Source organism: Oryctolagus cuniculus, chromosome 15 (assembly GCF_051225735.1).
Source record: "Oryctolagus cuniculus isolate XC-2025 breed Fujian yellow rabbit chromosome 15, ASM5122573v1, whole genome shotgun sequence".
Classification (NCBI taxonomy): Eukaryota; Metazoa; Chordata; class Mammalia; order Lagomorpha; family Leporidae; genus Oryctolagus; species Oryctolagus cuniculus.
Genome location: NC_142881.1, coordinates 77,956,801 through 77,977,939, shown reverse-complemented (window position 1 = coordinate 77,977,939; position 21,139 = coordinate 77,956,801). Strand labels below are relative to the sequence as shown.

The 21,139-nt window shown below is 41.8% G+C and overlaps 1 long non-coding RNA gene across 1 annotated transcript in view; it reads left to right on the top strand.

Moving 5' to 3' along the window:
- The window catches only part of LOC127488767 (uncharacterized), a 346,163-nt gene that overhangs the window by 220,803 nt on the left and 104,221 nt on the right, over positions 1–21,139 (top strand). Inside the window, exons 2-4 of the long non-coding RNA XR_016221749.1 lie at positions 20,093–20,220; positions 20,763–20,847; positions 20,926–21,027. This is a non-coding gene — a long non-coding RNA (uncharacterized LOC127488767). The remainder of the gene's footprint in view (positions 1–20,092; positions 20,221–20,762; positions 20,848–20,925; positions 21,028–21,139) is intronic.

Here is a 21,139-nt window from a genome sequence, read left to right as displayed (position 1 = left end):
TGCAGCCAGCGCACTGTGGCTGGCGCACCGTGCTGTTCTGAAGCTAGGAGCCAGGTACATATCCTGGTCTCCCATGGGGTGCAGGGCCCAAGTACTTGGGCCATCCTCCACTGCACTCCCGGGCCAGAGCAGAGAGCTGGCCTGGAAGAGGGGCAACCAGGACAGAATCTGGCACCCCAACCGGGACTAGAACCCAGTGTGCTGGCACCACAAGGCGGAGGATTAGCCTAGTGAGCCACAGCGCTGGCTGCCCAACTGTTTTCAAAGGGGCTGTAACATTTTGCATTCACCTGCTCATCAGCAATGTATGATACTGGCAGTTGCTCCACATCTTTGTTAGATCTTGCCATTGTCAGTAATGTTTTTTTCTAAAGACATTTTTTAAATTTACTTTTCAGAGATAATGCTGAATTTATTGTGTATTCTTATAAGTATATTCTTATATAACATTAATATAAATTATACAGATTTTTAAAAAGATGGGGCCACCAGTGATCAATTTCTGTTCACAATTGATCATAATGATAGGACTAAGAACCAAAGGGATCACATAAACAAGAATAGTGTCTGCTAATACTAGCTGATAGAATAAAAAAGGGAGAGAATGATCCAACATGGGAAGTGAGATACACAGCAGACCCATAGAATGGCAGATGTCCTAAACAGCACTCTGGCCTCAGAATCAGCCCTTAAGGCATGTGGATCCGGATGAAAAGCCCATGAGGGTATTTCAGGCATGGAAAGCCAAGACACTCTGGGGGGAAAATAAAAACTTAAATGAAAGATCTCCGCGAGTGAGATCCCAGTGGAAAGAACGGGTCATCAAAGAAGGAGGTACCTTTCTCTGAAGGGAGGAGAGAACTTCCACTTTGACCATGGCCTTATCTAAATATGATCAGAGTCAGTGAACTCAGGGGGCTTCCATAGCCTTGGAAGCTCATGACAAGAGCTGAGGGTGATTACTGATGCCATAAACAAGAATGTCAACTTGTTAAGTCAACAACAGGAGTCACTGTGCACTTACTCCTCATGTAGGATCTTTGTCCTTAGTGTGCTGTACATTGAGATTTAATGTTATAACTAGTACTCAAACAGTATCTTTCACTTTATGTTTCTGTGTGGGAGTAAACTGTTGAAAGCTTTACTTAATGTATGCTAAACTGATCTTCTGTATATAAAGAGAATCAAAAATGAATCTTGATGTGAATGGAAGGGGAGAGGGAGTGGGAAAGGGGAGGGTTGTGGGTGGGAGGGACATTATGGGGGGAAGCCATTGTAACCCATAAGCTGTACTTTGGAAATTTATATTCATTAAATAAAAGTTAAAAAAAAAGATGGGGTCACATTATCCTGAGTGTTTTCGGATTCTTCTTTTTCTTATTTCAAGATAGAACAGTAGACATCTTTTTTAAGACATTTTTATAAGTCTATGTTGTTTTATTTTGCATTTACCTAATGGCTAATATCAGTGAACATGTTTTGTGTATTTATTTAGCATCTTTATATCATCTTTATTGGAGTGTCTGTTCAAGTCTTTTGTGTACTCAAAATATTTTTTGGAGCAAATTTATGTTTACAGAAAAATCATACAGAAGGTACAAGGTTCCCATTTACTACCCTTCCCTCCCTCCAGTTCTCCGGTGATTAACATTTTGCATTTGTGTAGAACATGTGTTACAACAGTGGGTAGATGTCAACACATTTTTATGACCGAAAGCCCATAGTGTAAATTAGGGTTTTCCCTTTGTATAGTTTTGAGTTATAACAAACGCATAATGTATAGTAAGCACCACTGCTATAGTACACAGCATTTCACTGCCTTAGCCATGCCCTCTGGAGCCTCCTCACCCCACCCTGAAACCATGGGAAAGACTGATCTTTTCAATAACAGTCTTTTCATTAATGGGGCAACAGTAAGGCTAACAGAAAAAAATATCTCAGCATTAATAATGGAAAAGAGGATAATGCAGAATCATAAGTTGAAAGTGCAGAGAGAAAATAAAAACCAGTTAACTTAGAATTCTAGGAAGGTGGAGTAAGGTGGTGACTGAATAAGATGCTTGAGCAAGAATCTCCTTGCAGAGACAGCAATTTAGACAGTTATTCATGTACCCAGTCCCCTCCAAAGAGCTTGGAATGCAAGGCAGGTGCCTATGGATGGAGTCTGTTGGCTTGCCCTGATATCAGGTGAAGATCCATGTTCTCATGGGATACAGTCATTTCTGGATGTGTCATCACCAGCTTCATCTGTGCCTGGAGATTGCACAAGGCCTGATGACTGTGAAACTCAACTATAACCCAGCTGAGTGGCTGCCTTTGGCACCCTTCCTGCATTCTTGGGAAGGCAGCAAGGAGTCATAACCTGTCTCAGGACCCAACTTCAGGCATTTCCTAACTGTCACTGTCCCCAGGCAAATACCTGTGAGTGGAGACTCTGGACCTACCCTAATGCTGAGCAGAGTCATAGGACTTACATGCAGCTAGTATCTGCTATGGCTGTTTACAGTAGTATCAGGCTGGGAACCAGTCTCAGCATCAGAAAAAACAGTGTGGGCCTTGGTCCTAAACCCTGTGCTGTACTGGTCCAGTTTGCTGTGGATTCTGGGTGTGAGCTAGCATTGTGACATGGGTGACACCAGGCTTGGGTGTTGGGCCTACCTCTCCAACAGGGGAAGACTCATAAGAATGGACCAACCATTTTTGGGTGCTTCCCAGTTCATTGTGACTAGCATATTAAGTGCAGATTTGAATGAAGTGCAGACTCAGGGCTTGCCCTGGAACTGAGGCAGTGGATAGGCAGTGGACACACAGTAAACTTTGAATTAGGCTGCCATCTAGTGCTAATGTGGTGTAGTGCCCATAGGCGCCAAGAAAATAAGCAGACCACTTAGAATTTATGGAAGGATAGCCACAAATGAAACCGGATTGGAAAAACTGGAAAAAATAACTAAGCCTTAAGTAGGCAGATGACAGTATATACAAACAAGACATAAGAAATCACAGGGATCCGTGACTTTACCTAATGAACAAAATAAAATACCAGAAACCAACCACCTAGCACCTGACTTTTCTAAATGCTCACATGAAGAATTTAACACACCTATTTTAAGGAAACTTGATGAACTTCCAGAAGACACAGAAAAATGATTTAATGCTCTAACAGAGAGACCTGACAGAAAGATGGAAGCATCTATTAAAAATCAAACAGAATTCTTTCAACTGAGAAGGGAATTAAATCATGATAGGAGACATCAGTAACAGACTAGATCAAACAAAAAAAGAACCAGTGAATTTGAAGACAGGCTATTTAAAAATAGACAATCTGAAGGGAAAAAAGAAAAAAATAACCAAGAGAAATAAAGAAAGCTTATGGGAACTTTGAGGTAGCATGAAAAGAGCAAATATCCAAGTAATTTGGGTTCAGGATTTGTACATCTAAAAAGTTGAGAAACATATCCAAAGAAATAATAACAGAAAATTTCTGAAGTCTAGAGAAAAGAATACAACTATCCAGGTACATAAAGGTCACATGTCACCAGTCAGATCTGACCTCAACCAAATCTATCCTGAGATAGATTTTAATCAAGTTTTTCAAGATCAATGATAAAGAGATTTTTCTCCCCAAAGCTACAGGGGAAAAGGTACAAATAATACAGTTCACCTGATTTCAGACTTCTCAGCAGAAACCTGAGGGTGGGGTGAGATTTTCACAGTACTGAAGAAAAAAGGTTAGCCAGGAGTACTGTGCCTGAGAAAGCTGTACTTTATAGAAAGGAGAGATAAAGACAAAAAGGCTGAAAGAATTTCTCACTGCCAGACCTATATTGCAAGACGTGCTATAGGGAGCAAGTCATTGATAACAGCAGCTAAATATATCAATTCAGGGTGCTTCAGTGTAGTAACAGGGTGTGTGCAATATTTAGACTTTTAATATAAGGGTTAAAATTAAAAGATAGTTAATAATGTCAAGAGAAAATATACAAAGGTATAAAATGAGACATTAATAATTCAACATGAGTGAAGAAATGGAGTGCAAGTGTATGGTTTTATTAGTATTACATGCTTTTTTGTTTTTCTTAACATTACCATCAACGTCAAGTTTCTTTCATTTCAAAATAGCTTCAGGGCTGGTGTTGTGGCACAGCTGGTTAAGTTGCTGCCTGTGAGGCTTGCATTCCATATGAGCATCAGTTCAATTCCTGCCTGTTCCCCTTCCAATGCAGCTCCCTGCTAATACACCTGGGAAAGCAGCACAAGAGGGCCCAAGTGCTTGGGCCCCTGACACCCAGTGAGAGACCTGGATGGAGCTCCTGGCCTCTGGATTCAGCCTGGCTCACCCCTGGCTATTGTGGTCATTTGGGGGAGTGAACAAGCAAATGGAAGAGTGTGCTCTCTCTCTACCTCTCTTTTTATGTCTATATTTCAAATAAAATAAATGTTTTTAAACAATCACCTCTTATGAACAAAAGATCTTTTTTAAAGATTTATTTTATTTATTTGAAAGACAGAGTTAGAGAGAGGTCGAGACACACAGAGAGGTCTTTCATCCGCTGGTTCACTCCACAGATGGCCGTAATGGCCAGAGCTGCGCCAATCTGAAGCCAGAAGCCAGGAGCTTCTTCTGGATCTTCCACATGGATGCAGGAGCCCAAGGACTTGGGCCATCTTCTACTGCTTTCCCAGGCCATAGCAGAGAGCTGGATCGGAAGTGGAGCATCTGGGATTTGAACTGGCACCCATATGGGATGGTGGCACTTCAGGCCAACGCTTTAACCCGCTGTGCCACAGCACAAGGAAACAAAAGATTTTTAAAGAAGCTTCATGGTAATCACAAAGCAAAAGTCTCTAATAGATTTATTGAAAATAATAGCAAGAAATTATAATACACTACCATAGAAAATCACTTTAACCACAAAGGAATATTGTAGGAGCAGGGGAGAAGAAGGAAGGAAGGAGAGAGAGAGAGAGAGAGAGAGAGAGAGAGAGAGAGGCAAAACAAAAGAGCAATAAAACCATAAAAAAGTATCAAAATGGCACTGATAAGACTTACCAATCAATAATTACCTTACATGTGAATGGATTAAGTTCTCCAATGGAAAGACAGAAGCACCCAAATGTAGAAAACATACATTATTAGTCCTAAAGGCAAAGATAGCTTGCAGTCCAGTAATAGCAGGAGACTTTAACATTCCACTTTCAGAAATGGACAGGTCATCCAAAAAAAACCTCAACATAGAAAACTTCAGTGTTGAATTGCATCTTCATCAGATTGGCCCTCAAGGGCCTCTACGGAATATTCCATCCAACAGCAGAAGAATACACATTCTTCTCAACACTGCAAGGAGCAGTCTTCAGAACAGATCATGTGTAGATCACCAGACAAATATCAACAACATTTTAAAAATAGAAATTACATTGAATATAATGACCATAATGCAATAAAATGAGAAGCCACAAAAAACCTTTTAAAATAGCATAAATACATAGAAATTAGCTTAATCTTGCACAACCAATCAGTCAAAGAAGAAATTAAAACATCTCTTGAAATGAATGAAAATGAAAACAGCACACCAAAACCTATGGGATACATCAAAGGCAGTCGTAAAGAGGGAAGCGGTACCAATTGATGTTTACTTAAATAAGAGGAAAAACCTCAACTAAACAACTCACTTCTGAATCTTGAGGAATTAGGAAGCCAAGAAGAAATCAAACCCCAAATTAGTACAAGGAAGGCAATAATCAAACTCAGAGCAGAAATAAATGAAGTGCAGGCAAAATACCAAAAAACATCAATGAAATGAAGAGCTGGTTCTTTGAAAATATAAACAAAATTGACAAACCATTAGCTAGATTAATATGAGACAAGGGCCAAATAAGCAAATCAGAGATGCAAAGAAAGACTATATCTGACTCCACAGAGATATCAAGTAGTATTATAGATTGTTATGAAAAGTTGTATGGCAACACATTTGAAAACCTAAAGGAACGGACAGACATCTAGAGACACACACCTTGCCGATATTGAATTACGAGAATACCGAATACGTAAGTAGATGAATAACAAGAAATGGGATCAAATGTGGTACTCCATAAATGCTTATGTGTCAGTTAAAAAGAAAACCTTCAAATTGGAATAATATAAAGAGTCCTGTAGCAAAGAAAACCCAGATGACTTAATTGTTGAATTACCATCATTTAAAGAAGAATTTATATTAATTCTACTAATTCTAATAGAAGAAGGAATTCTTCAAATCTCATTCTCCAAGGCAAGCCTTACTGTGAAACCAAAACCAGACAAGGTCACAACAGCAACAACAAATAAAGCTATAAGCCAGTGCCCTTGATGAACACAGATGTACTGATCCTCAACAAAACAGAACACACTGAATCAAGCAGCACATGAAAAAGACTATTCTCCATGAAGAAGTAGAATCCATCCCAGGTACATAAGGATGGTTTACCATATGATAATCAATAAATGTGACACACCTCATCAACAGAATGAAGGTGAAAAATCAAATGGTCATCTCAATAGATGCAGAAAAGGAATTGGATAAACTTCAAAATAAAAATTCTGTACAAAATAGGTATATAAAAACACATTGCAACATAACAAAGGCCGCATGTAACAAGTGAACAATTAGCATCATACTTATTAAGGAAAAGTGGAAGGTTTTTTTCTCTAGAATCTGGAACAAGACCGGAATGCTCACTTTCACCACTTTTATTACAGCACTAGAAGTCCTAGCCTGAGCAATTAGGCAAAAAAAAAAAAAAGAAATAAAGGACACCTGATTCAGAAATGAGGAAGTCAAACTGTCATTGGTTTCAGCTGACATTATCTTACATATAGAAACCCCCCAAATTCCACTCACTCAAAAAGTAGAATAAACAAATTCAGCAAAGTGGCAGATTATAAAATCAGTACCCCAAAATCTGTCATGTTATACCTCAACAGTGAATTATCTGAAAAGCAAATCACAAGGGCAGTTCCATTCCCAATAGCTACCAAAAGCATTTAGGAATAAATGAAACAATGAAATCTATGTATTTGTTGAAAGAAATTGAAGAGGACACAAAGAAATGAAAATACATCTTGTGTTCATAGATTGAAAAAAATCAGTATTGCTAAAATGTTCTTACTACATGAAGCACCTTACAGACTCATTGCAATCCCTATCAAAATGGAAATTTTTTTTTGCACAATTAGAAAAGACTCTACTAAAATTTTGTGAGACAAAAAAAAAAATCCTAAATAGCCCAAGTGATCTTTAGATAAACAGGATGAGGCATTATACCACCTAATTTTATATTACAAAGCTATAATAATTCAAACATCATGGTATTAGCACAAAGCCAAAACACACGGAGCAATGAACAGAACAGAAACCCTAGAACTAAACTCACACATGTACAGCCAACTGGTCCTTGATAAAGGTGCTGAGAACACACCGTGGAGAAAGGACAGTCTTTTCAACAGATGGTACTGGGGAAATTGAATATCCACTTGCAGAAGAATGGAACTAGGCCCCCATTTGTCATCAGGTACAAAAATAATCTCAAAATATATATGTAAAGACCAAGATGTAAGACCTAGAGTTGTAAAAGTAATAGAAGAAAACATAAAGGAAGTGTTTCAGCACATTACAATGGTAAGGACTTCTTGTGTTAGACTTGAAAAGCAAACAAAAGCAAAAATAGACAAACTGCATTTCATCAAACTAAAGAACTTCTACATAGCAAGGAAAAAATCAAGCAAATGAACAGACAAAAAACAGAATAAGAGAAGATATTTCCAGGTTACATATATGACAAGGGTTAATAGCCAGAATATGTAAAGAAGTAAAACTACTGAATACCTGTCGCTCCCCATCTTCGTGGAGGAACGACACCGGACCCTGCGCTGTTCTTTTGTCTGCTCGGCCTTCCCCGGGTTTGCTGCTGGTCCTTCCCGGGTTGGCTGCTGGTCCTTCCCGGGTTGGCTACCGACCCTTCCACCTCCGTGGAAGGGCGGTTCCCCCTGCCACATTCCCCACTTCCGCGGGGGAGCGGCACACCACCGGCCGGCTCTCTCGGGGGCTGCACAGGTGTTCCCCTTAGATGTTCCTGGTGCATGCCATCTCTCTCCTCCTTTATAGTCCTCTTCCACCAATCCTAACTCGGCTGCCCACATGCCGAGTACGCTGCTCTCCTCCAATCAGGAGCAGGTCCTGCAGCTTGTCAAGTTGGTGAGAGGCAGCTGGGTAGAAGCTGTTGCCTCCTTTCCCAGCGCCATATTGTGGGAGAGCAGATGCATAGAATAAGTCTTAATTCCAGTAACTCAGTCCAGTCCGGGTTGCTCCCCACAAATACCAAAAACCAAATAATCTGGTTGAAAACCAGGCAATAGATTTACAAAGACATTTCTCAAAGGAAGGCATAAAAATGGCTGAGTACATGGAAAAAAAGGCTCAGCTTTGCTAATCAACAGGAAATTGCAAATCAAAACCATCATGAGATGTCACATCACTCCAGTCAGAATGGCTATTGTTTTTTTAAAGGACAAAAAAGCCCCAAGTTTTGGTGAGGATGTGGAGGAAAAGGAATACTTGCACAGCTTTGTTTGGAATATGGATTAGCACAACCTATTGTGGCAAGCATTGCAGACATTTCTCACCTACCATATTATCCAGCTGCCCCACTGCTGGGTAGCTATCCAAGGGAGCAAGATCACTCTGCTGAAGAGACATCTGTCCTAGCATGTCTGTTTCAGCACTATTCACAACAGCCAAGAGATGGAGACAACCTAATGTCCATCAAATGATGAATGGGCAAAGAAACTATGGTGCCTATACTCAGCTATTAAAAATGGATGAAATTCTGTCACTTGCAACAATGTATGTCAAATTGGGAGTCATATAAAATGAAATAAGCCAAGCCCAGAAAGACAAGCACTGCATGATCTCATCACCCATGTGAAATCTCAAAGTCTTGATATCACATACGTCCCCTGTCAGGTGCTGATTATCAGCCTGGAGGAGTGGGGGTTGGGAGAGGTGAGGAATGGCTGATGAACATGTACCATGGCACTATTAGACAGGAGTAAAAAATTCTGGTTTTCTCTTGCACAGTAGGGTGGCTGTAGCTAAGGATAATGTGCTGTGTGCTTATCTTAAAAAAGAAAACCAGAATATGGATTTTGAATGTTTCCACCCTAAGGAAATACTCAATGTTTGAGGAGATAGCTATGTTTACCCTGATTGGACATTTTACTATGTAAACATACTGGAACATCCCATGATTCTCCATAAATGTTTTTATGTCACTTATAAACAAAAAAATTAGATTTCTATGTTGAATTAAAGTGACATTCAAATATGAACCCCAAAAATAAAGATTTTCTCTCTTTCTCGCTCTCTCTCTCTCTCTCTCACACACACACACACCCAACTGGGAATACATAATCAAATTGAAAAAGAAAGGAGTAAAAAGCTTTTTTGTTTGTTTTTCTATAGAAAGATTTATTTAATAAATATAAATTTCATAAGTACAACTTTTGAATTATAGGGGTTATTCCACCCATACCCACCCTCCTACCTGAAAACCATCCCACCTCCTGCTCCCTCCCCCATCACATTCTTCATTAAGATTCATTTTTAATTATCTATATAAAGAAGATCAACTCTATACTAAGTAAATATTTCAACACAAAAACAGACACACAAATTATAAAGTACTGTCGGAAGACTAGTTTTATCAGTAATTCTCATAGTACAAGACATTAAGGGCAGAGGTCCTACACAGGGAGCAAGTGCACAGTGACTCCTGTTGTTGATTTAACAATTGACACTCTTATTTATGATGTCAGTGACCACCCAAAGCTCTTGTCATGAGCTGCTAAGGCTATGGAAGCCTCCTGAGTCTGCAAACTCTGACCTTATCTAGACAAGGCCATAATCAAAGTGGAAGTTCTCTCCTCCCTTCAGAGAAGTACCTCCTTCTTTGATGGCCCATTCTTTCTGCTGGGATCTCACTCACAGAGATCTTTCATATAGATCTCTTTTTTTTTTGCCACAGTGTCTTGGCTTTCCATGCCTAAAATACTCTCATGGGATTTTTAGCCAGATCCGCATGCCTTAAGGGCTCATTCTGAGGCCAGAGTGCTGTTTAGGGCTTTTATCATTCTGAGTCTGCTGGGTATCCTGCTTCCCGTGTTGGATCATTCTTTCCTTTTTAATTCTATATATTATTATTAGCAGACACTTCATCTTATTTATGTGATCCCTTTGACACTTAAACCTATCTTTATGATCAGTTATGAACTTAAACTGATCACTTTAACTAGTAAGATGGCATTGGCACCTGCCAACTTAATGGGATTTGGAGTCCCATGGCAAGTTTCTAGCTCTACCCTTAAGGGTAGGTCTGAGGGAACGTGTACTGACTTGTACATCTCCTCCCTCTCTTATTCCCACTTTTATTTTTAACAGGGATCAATAAAAAGTATCTATATACATTTGGATGAATACTAAATGTAGATACAATGATAACATGTTGTAGGGGTTAAACTCTCTAGAAGTCTAACAGTTCAGCAGCCTGTGTGATAGGAGGTAATTAAACACAGGTGTGACGCGCTGCTGTCCTCAGCTGTCTAAAAAATGATACAAGTACTGACTGCATTAGGCTTTAATTAGTCAAGAGTTCATGTCAGATTTTCTCGAGGAACAAGCTAACAACAAGTGAATGAGGGAACTGGTAAGTAATAATGCTAATTCCTAAAACAAAATGAAGAAGGAAGAGAAACAGTAGATAAGGCGTGGGGAAAATGGAGAGCAAATTTTTTTTTTTTTAAAAAGCATAGTTTTAAATACAGAAATTGTCCCTGGATGCTAGAAAAATGAAATAGACCAATTAAATGACAGGTTATTGGCCTTATTTTGATTAAAAAGTATATAATGTAAGAGACAAGAATATGCAAATGAAAGTGCAAAGAGATGCATCACACAAGCACTAAAAAGAAGGAGGGGTGTTGATGTTAATACTCAAATAGGTGTGTAGGCAAAAATATAGGTAAACAGGAGATGCAGTAAAGATAAAAATTTAAATTACCATGAAATTACACAAACGTTGATCTTTTTAAAAAGAAAAATGATTACTTCAAATGTAATTACAAAGAGAAAGAGAGAGAGAGAGCACACACTTCCATGTGCTTGTTCACTCCCCCAAACAGCCACATCTGCCACAGCTGGGCCAAGCTGAATCCAGGAACCAAGAACTCCATGTGGTTTTCCCTTGTGGGTAGCAAGGACTCAAGCACCTGGGCCATCTGCTGCCACTTTCCCAGGTGCATTAGCAGGGAGCTGGATCAGCAGCTGAGCAACTGGGCGACTTAACCTTATGCTCACCACAAACTTTAAACTTCTGCTTATCTGTAATAGGATTTCTTTGTTAATTTTCAAGGGTTGTTGTAACAAGGTGAGAAATTTGCTGACAGTTCTGAAGGAGAGAAGCCTCAAATCAAAGTATCAGCAAAGCCAGCTCTCCTGAGACACTGGGCAGAATCCTTCCTCACCTCTTCCCGTCATCTGGTGGTGTCCATGGGTCCTTGGCATTCCTTGGCTTACAACTGCGTCACTGCAGTCTCTGGCTCTCTCACTACCTACCACTCTGTGTCTGCACACAGCGTTCTCCTATTCTTTGTTTTCTGTTAGTGTGAGGACAATCCTACTGAACAAGGGCTCACCCCAATCCAGTGTGACCTCATTTTAACTCAATTTTACCTGCAAAGATCCTCTTTTCAAATAAAGTCACATGCACAGGTTCCAGGCATCAGAACTTCAGTTTATCTTTCTGGGGGACAAAACTGAACTCATAATGGCATCAAAATATGCAAAGAAAAATATTGACAAATTAAAACAAACAAAAACCAAAGCCATGATCTATGCGAATGATATGCATATTTCAGTGTTACTGAGTGGAACAAGAAGATAAAACACTGGCAAGATTCTTGATTTAAAGAGTTAAAATCATACATCTAAAGAGCATTGGCTACTTACAAAATTAATCAATTGCTGGAATAAAGGAAAAATTTGAATGGTGGAAATTTTCAGGTTTAGATGCAGTGAGGTGCTACAGTAGAAAAGAAATGTAAATACAAATATGAGGAAAAAGGCAATACAAAATATTTCTCTGGCCATAGAGAAATTGTGGCAGAATTCAGTAGAAGAGTGACAACTGGCACATCCCATATGTTTAGGAATTAAGTAGTATCACTTCTAAATGATACCTGAATAAAAGAAGACACACAAAATGGAAATTAGAATAAAAAAAACACATAATAAACTAAATGACAATGAAGGAGTTCAGAACACACTACCTTAAAATACACTGCGCTGACATATTAACTATTTTGAGTTAAAGGCACTGGAAAAACAACAGATGCAAGAAGATCACTCAGACTTTCCTTCTGCTGCTGAAAGCAGGAGGTGAAATTCCCATGTGGAAAATGCCCTCCCCATGCCAAATGGAAAGAAACATTTTTATCAAGGATGGGAAGTGGAGTTCAAGGAAAAGCTGTGCAAACAAACTTTGTTAAATTGACCTTTATCCTACCGGCCAGTTCTCCATGGTGAACTACCCTAGCCCAAGCCCCAGTACTTGTCACATTTTCACAATTCACTACTCTTTGTCCAGCTTACTATGTAAGTCATTTGGTTTGAAACTCTCCTTTAGGTCTTCATTTTCTTGAGAATATTTACTTGTACATACGAAAAAAAATCTGGTTGGAGACCCTAAGGAGATAGAGGAGAAATTTCTGCACCCTTTTAATGACAGAAATATCACATGTTTAAATACGTAATGAAAGGGAAATTTATAACCTTAAGTATATAGACTGTAAGTTAGGATTTACTTCAAGACATTAAAAAGAACACATAAAATTAAACTAAAGAGAGAAGAAGGAAAGACATAGTTAGGACAAAAGCAAATATATTAGAATTGAAAATATAACCATTATACCAATAATCAGCAAAGACAACAGTTCTCTGAACATCCTAAATTAACTGATAACCTCTTCAAGGTATTAAACAAACCAAAGAGGATATTTGACCTAAACTCCATGATTAGACCTGAAAACCATCACCAAGGAACCCATAGACACTTTGGAAAGACAGCAGGTGGGCACTAAGTACAATTTTCTATGAGTAACTGAGAATCTGATGAGATAAATTCCTGGCATGAAGAGGCACAAATAATCAGTATTCCCCAGCTTATCAAAGAAATCAAATCTTCCCAACAACTTAGTTCTGATTGGTGAAATATACCAAATATTTACGAAGTAAATGGCAGGAATGTGAAGCAAACTTTCTAGATAGTGGAAGAAGAGGAAACTTCCCAATTCACTTGATGAGGTCAGCATAACTGGGAAAACAGTTGGCAAAGAAGCCTGGTTTTGTTGCTTCCCACTCCAGGCTAAAATCATGACCCATGGGAGACTGGAAACCCAGACAGGTCTCTGAGAAATGCAGGGTGGATAACCCAGCATTGAATATTCTGTGTCCAGTTCTAAGCTCCCAATGTGTCATCACTAGCTAGGGAGAAAATTCAAGAAAAGATATATGTTTCAAACACCTAAGTATATGAACCACCAGGTTAACATTCTTGAGACAAAATGTGCAATATATATATATATGAGATATATAAAGTCTATATCATATTTTTTATATATATATATATATAATGATACAGGGCCTGGGCTTCAGAACAGGCAGGAATCATTGTAGAACTGCAATCTGTACTTTAAAAATTATTTATTATATTTATTTAAGAGTCAGAGAGAGAGAGAGATATAATCCAGGAACTCAATGTGGTGGGGACTCAAGTACCAGAGCCTGCACCTGCTGCCTCCCAGGGTGTGCATTATCAATGGGGAAGTGGGAATTGTGAGCAGACTTAGGATGCAAACCCAGGCATTCTCATGTGGGATGCAGGCATCCCAAGTGGCGTCTCACCTGCTGGGTCCAAGTGCCCGCCCACCCCTGTAACCTGCAGTTTTAGTTGGGGACATGAGGAGTAGAGATGCTCTGAGTTGTTCAACATAGATCCTAGACAATGACATTCTTTAGGACAAACAAGTGCCCTGGCTTCGACCCCACCCATTCTCTTTTATTAGCAAGTGACCTTTCTCAGGCCAGCTGCTTCCTTCAGGTCTGGTGCACAAAATCAGGACAGGGTCCCCAAGCTACTGATCCTGGGACAGCCTGCTGGGACCTTCAAATGTAGCTTAGCTCTTCTTCTTATATCATTAATCGTCAAAATATGGAAGTCAGTATTTATCATCCTAAAATAGCAATAGCCCATATGTCAGGATTTAAACATAGAATAAAGTTTGCATGGCTGGCTCCCCCTTCCCTCCAAATCCATCCCCTCTGGGCTGACATATTTTTGTTTGCTCTGAACTTGGAAATAGAACGTTTGTGGCTCTGAGACTCCTCTTGTCTCTGTCTTTTATGAGAACAGTGTAACATATACTTCTATTTTGGAGGGAGACCTTCTGTTTTGAAAGTTTGGGGAGAGAAAGGCCTGCGGCCTTTTGACAATATAGCATATGTCTCTGTGAAGCAGACTTAGGTTTCTAAAAAGGAGGGTGTTCTTGTGGTTAACCTTTAAGGTGCTAGAGCCAGGGACAGAGAGCATTGCGTAGAATCTCAGAGAAACTGGACTACACTTGAGCGAGTGGTATTGGAAGAACTTGGGTCGAGGTTTCATTTTTGAGGGTATGAGTGTGCAGTGGCAATTGGAAGTGTTTAGAAGACAGGCTAAGAATCCCAGGAGCTGCTGTGTGGGAGACAGATTGGACACTGCAGGCACAAAGATGGGAAGGGGTGTCCACCACCAAAAAAGGTGCCACCTGTTTTATAGGGCTATGTTAGCGAGAAGGTAATTTGCCACACAACCGTGACAGTGGGTGACAGTGGACAATTGCATTTCTGGGATTTTACAGGAGCAGAGAGTGCAGGGAAAAGCACAAGGCCTTCAGGGTCAGGTTGGACTTATGAACTGTTGGGATTGGGACTTAGTATTTCCCATTGCAGCTTTGTTTTATTCTTCTGTGTAAGGGAATTATGGTAATAATAATAATGAACAATGAAGATTTAAAAATGGGAAACACGTAGTACATATCGGGGAAGTAGTATGTAGAGTGGCTATTTTTATTATAAAAATAACATATGCACATCCTCCAAGAAAAACTCAGATCTTTCAACTTTAAACATCATTATTGATTGCCATTTTTGGTCACTCTATCTATGATAATTATTCACTTTGTTTTATCTCACATCATTTAATAATCAATCAATGACTGCCCAGGAAATAGCATCTTTTTTTCTAACAATAGCAGTTGCAAAATACAACTGTAATTATACAGTATGCATGAGCTATATGAGGGATCTTCAAAGTGGAAAATGTACATCATGAAAAAACTATGCATGCATTAAAGTAAAATTTCACCAAAACAAACCTTAGTTCCATTTTCTTGCACACTTTTTGAAGTGCCCTTGTACTTGTAAAGGTTTCATTTGAAGACCCTCAAGCACATGCATACAGAACTATGAATCTGAGGCGTTCTTTCAGGCTTCCCTTCTCTTATTCTGAAGACGAGGAATCTGACACTGAGGACTGAAGTGCAGAGTTGGAGATGGCCGGATTTGGACACGGTCTCGAGCGAAGCAGTCATCTGAATGCAGATGGCATTTATCCTGCAACATCCCAGGCAGACCAAGCTCTCTCCTGTGTCTGTTCGTTTGCAGAAGATGGCACCCACAGATCAGTCATTGACACAGAAGCCCAGTAGTTGCCCTTTGGTACCCAGTGAAAACTGAACCCCTTGAAACTGTCACTGTGGGCCAGGGTCTCCTGTAGAGCCGGTGGATGCTTCTGCCATGGTCTAGGGCCTCAGTGATCTCTTCAGAGGCACTCTGTGTGGTGTCTCCTTTGTCAGGGACATGTTCTGTCATCATCTCCATCCTGGGCTGATGCTCTGAACTGGTCCACTGGGTGGCAAACAGAGCCGGGTGGTGGCTAGCTGCATCAGACAGAAGCTTTGAGTGTAGATTCTGACCTGTGCAATGGGGATAAGTGTCCCTAACCCACAGCCATATTTTGAGATGTGGCAAACACATGTGTCTCATTGCCTCCCCTTCAGGTGAATGCACATGTCTTAACCAGACAAGTGGGATTTCTCTAATACTTATTTTAGAAGATGAGAGAGAGAGTGAGAGATACAGACAGACGAAGAAAATGACTCTCATTCCCTGGTTCACTTCCAAAATACCTGCAACAGTCTGGGCTGGGCCAGGCCAAAGCCAGAAGTTGGTAATTCAGTCCAGGTTTCCCGAGTGGGTGCAGGGACTTAACTGTTTGAACCATCACTACTGCCTCTTGGGGTGTGCATTAGCAGGAAGCTGGAATTGTGAGCAAATCCAGAACACAAACCCAAGCACTCCTGAGGGATGTAGGTGTCCCAACCAGCATCTTAGCTTCTGGCCTGAATGCCCTTCTGGAGAAATGCATTTGTAACTGAGCTGTAGAGTGATGATTGGTGAAGATCTAGAAGTTAGGTTTTTTCCTTGTTGAAGTATAAAGTCCAATATTAAGAAAATGATAAAAGAGAAAGAGATCCATTGCTTTATTTTTTTTAAAAAGTTGCATAATTATATTGCCTCAAAGCTATATAATTAGAAGTTATGATTCTTATCCCATTCCAGTAGCTTTGAGCTTCAACAATTTTTAAATTTAAACTGTACCTATTATGTTTATAAAAGTAGAGAAAAATAAAAATAAAACACAATAAAGCTGCAAATTAAGCAGTAATTATTTTGTATGATCTCCCCTCCTCCTACCCTTGGCTGCAAAGATAAGCAATAGCTCACAGTTGTGGATACTCTATTGCTGGACTGCGTGTTTCTCTTTTTCTAAAAGTCACAAAAATTAAGCCCTTAGCAATTGATTTCAACATTTTAATTCTTTAGACAAACTGTTGAATATCTATTAAAGGATGTTGCATTGAGTTAGTGAGTTGTTCTTCCTCTTCCCCCCCTCTCCTCCTCCTCCTTCCTATGCTAATATGGTTCTGATGTCTGAGAGTGACAGGACCTCAGGAGCTGCAGGACTGTGTGAAGTGTGGAAGGCAGCTGGGCAGGGCACCTTGACCTTCTCCTTTGTCCGTAGCCAGGTCCTGGCCTGGGTCAGACTCCACTTTAGCCGAGAGTTCCTAGCTAGAGAAGAGCAGGCTGAGGAAGGTGCTGGAAGGAGTGAGCAGGAGAAGAGGTCCTTCTAGGATAGCAAGCAGACAGCAACCCAGCCTTCAGGAGGGTGGAGCATCAGGTTTCACTCGGCCTGAAGCTGAAATCTTGCCTGTTTCAAGCATTCAATCTAAAGGAGCAGGAAGTAGAAGCCCACAGAGTTTGGAGGCAAAGAAGTTTCTGCTATCCAATGAGTGTGGGAGTCACAGTCCTTATCAGGACTTCTGAGCTGATGTGAGTGATGCCAGGAGCTGGATCCCACTGCAGCACAAACAGAACCGGCAGGGCTGAGCCACTGAACCCCGAGTCAGGAGCAGGGCAGCCAGTTCATGAACAGCCTTCAGGTGCCCACAGGAGCTCATTCATCTGCTTTTAGCCCTCCTCCAGTGTGGTTCCCGGACTCCACCCCCTCTGCACCAGCACAGGTCCCATTCAGTGCTGAAGGAGCAGGTTGGCAACATGGTCAGATGTTCACAGCTCTGAGACCAAGAACTCAACTTCCCCCTGTCACTGGGCCAGCAGTCCAGACAGATCATTCCTGAGCACCCAGGACCTGAGGCCAGGGACCCGGAGCTTGTGGAGCAGCTTTTGCCCAGTGATACCCGCATCTCCTGCTCCCCTCCAACCTCACAGTCCTTCCCCTGCTCAGATAAGATACTCACACCAGGCCTGGAGATTAATTATTTAGTGTCAGTAGAGGATGGTATTTTTGATGATGAAGAGATTCACATAACTGCTAAGTATTATTATAATTGGGGCACTAAGCAGATACATTTATCTTGCATCTACTAATTAGGTGGGGAAGTAAATTAATTTTCCCTATCCATGCTCATTTTGCTTGTTGGTTATTTTTATATCAAGTACAAGGAGAAAGCCTTATCTGGCTCCATATGGATTATATAGGCTGTGCTCTTCTGTCCGGCCAATTTAGATAAAACTGGATCCGCCCTAGAGAAATTTCATTTGTGGGAGTGGAGTGGGAGGAGGAGATAAGGGCTCCTTGTCTAAGGGAGTTATAAATAGTGGGCAAATAAATAGAAAGTCCCAGCTGCTGTTGAAAAAAAAAAAACAACTGTGGTTTTCTTTTTTCCCTGCTACTGTATAATTAGCATGAGTCACTGTCCTCTTGGCTGGGAGTGTGTGAGGGAGAGGACAAGGAGGGTGGAGGAAGACATGGGGTGTGTCTTCCCCAGGGAGGAGACAGGCAGGCCTGTTGAAGAGGATGCTGTGCTCACTGGGTTTCCCACCACCAGCAGGAAGCTCAGAAGAAAGCCACACAAGCAGCTGTCCGGTGCTGCTGATGCCAGGTGGGAGGAAAGGAGCATCATGGTCCAAATGGGCCCTGGGACCGTGCTGTGGATGCAGGTGAAGGGTGCATAGCACCTGCACTTCCTGTTCCCCAGGAAGTCCCAGGGCTGCCAGCCCTTGCATTTCCTATCCTGCATTCCCAAGCGCATGTACCTTCTAGAGGGCTGCTCCTCTGGTCCTTGGTGGTTCACTGTGGCCCACAGTCACATTCCCAGAGAAAGGCAAGGCCTCCACTAGCCCTGACTGTATCTGAGAAAAACCTGCTGTTCTCAGGGGTCTCACCAGGGTGGGGTGTGACACCTGAACTTGTGGGAAGCCGTTCAGTAAGCTGTCCTCCCTGTCTGCTGCTCTGTTCCCACCCACTGCCTCCCAACACACACTCACACACACACACACACACACAGAGGCATGCAAACTCATGCAAAAGCAGCTGGACTCAGCAGGACCTCCATGGGATGGTCTCCAGCCTGCTCTCTGGCTGCCTGCCATCTTTGCTCTACCACTGCTTTGCCAGGTGGGGGCACTGATCCACTCCAAGACAGAGGCTCTCCAACTAAGGTAGAGGTGAGCTAGACACCGAGCGCAGGAACTTTAAACAGGTGCTCCGTCTTGGGAGATCCTGAGCCTGCACATCTTGCCGAGGGAGGGTCTCCTGAAATTGTGGGCTCTGAGTGTCTGACCCACTCAGCCTAGTCCTGTCTGTGCTCTGGGGCCTCCCTGGTTTTACTCAGTAAACACACAGTGATGAGTTGAATGATGGCCCCCAAAGATGCCCAGGTCCTAATCCCTGCCCTTTGAGGATGCTGATGAAGTTGAGTTTTGAGACAGAAGAATGCCCTGGATTATGTGGGTGGGTTCTGACTGTCACTGCAAGTGTCCTTAGAGGAAAGCAGCAGCACTTTTGACTACAAGGACAGACAAGGCGATGCCATGGTCTTAGGAGAGATCGGACAGCTGCACTGCGGGCTTTGGAGATAGAAGGAAGCTGCCAGCCAATGGCTGTGGGCAGCCAGGACTGGCACAGGCAGGGCCGTGGGGAGTTTGGACCCACTGGAACCCATTCTGGGAACCCGACTGTGAGAGAATAACTCGGTGGTTCTCTGCTCAGCTTCTCACTACTCTAACATCCCCCAAACGGCCTGCATTGCTTAAAAACACACACCGACGGCTGGGCAGAGGGTAGACACTGAGCCAGACACCAGGTCTAATTCTTCAGACACCGAGATTCAGCTTTTGCAGCTGCAAAGCTCAGGGTTGATACCGGTGAAGGCGCGGTGCCTGGGAAAGGGGTGGGAGACTCAGCAAGAATCACAGGTTACTTTATCTCCTCAAGGGTAGTGCACAAGAGAGGTCACTGCGATGTTTACCTAATCAAGGCAGCCAAATTCATGATGAAGATTCAAACAAGGAAATAGAAGAGGAGAGGGATAATTCATTTGTCCAGGCTCGTAGTTCAAAAGCAGCATGACAGACTCTTATCTCCTAATCCTTATTATTGCCTTCAGATCAGGAATCCAGAGCCCCCTCCTATAACTTGCCAGATCTGCCATTTAACTTCTGCCACCGGCAGGGAACACTGGCCCAGGAACACTCAGCACCGCCAGCCCTACGGCCTCCTTTAGATCTGTGTGGGGTAAGTTAAGAACTTGCCACGATGCTCGTGGTTCCCCGCGATGAGCCCCTGGTGTCTCACTTCCACGGGTGTGGCTTTTCTCCCCCAGTTACCTTGCTGCTCCCCACCTTCACCCAGGCTCTGGCACCGAGCTTTGTGGCATTGATAGAATGGAGAAGCCCCATCTCCCTCGCTTTGGTGGAAACATGGGCTTTCCATGGGTCCTTCTTGTTCCCTCTGCAAACCCCAAACCCGACACTCCATCTCTACCGAGCTTCCTGTGCTCCCCTTGGAAGAGAATGAGCCTGCCCATCCTGGTGCTCCGGGTTCCACCCGCAGCCCAGGCTCACTGCCTCTGAGTGTTTGTTTTCCTTCTCCCAACAGGAGACAGCATCTGTATCTTACTAACTCTGTATCTTTTCCCTTAAGCAACTGGGCTCAGTGCCCAGTACATAAAGGTCACTCAATAAATGTTTGTTCAACAATTGAATGAATTAATACATAAATATAATAAAGTGGAATGTTATTATTGATAGAAAATTAATTCTGGTATGTCCGAACAGCACCTTTGACGATTTGCCCCCAGGTGAGATAAAGCCGAGAAGCGACTGAGGAGGATAAATTCCAGGGTGACCCTTTGGAAATGAGGTGAGAGAGCGTGGCACTAGTTTTTCTTTCCTGGTTTTTATATTACATTTCAGTAACTACATCTCTTCTGGCCCACAGTGGAGCTGTGTAACTTACAGAACACATCAACACAGAATGAGATTATGTGGGGAATTGAAGATGAACATCAATTTACTTGTTCCTGAAAATAAAAGTTTCATGGTAAGAAAAATCAGTAATGTGAATCTTCCCTTGAATTCAGAGGCAGATGAATGGGTGCGTCTCAGCCATGATACTCTGAAGGCAGTTCAGCAGATTCTGAGACGTGACGGAG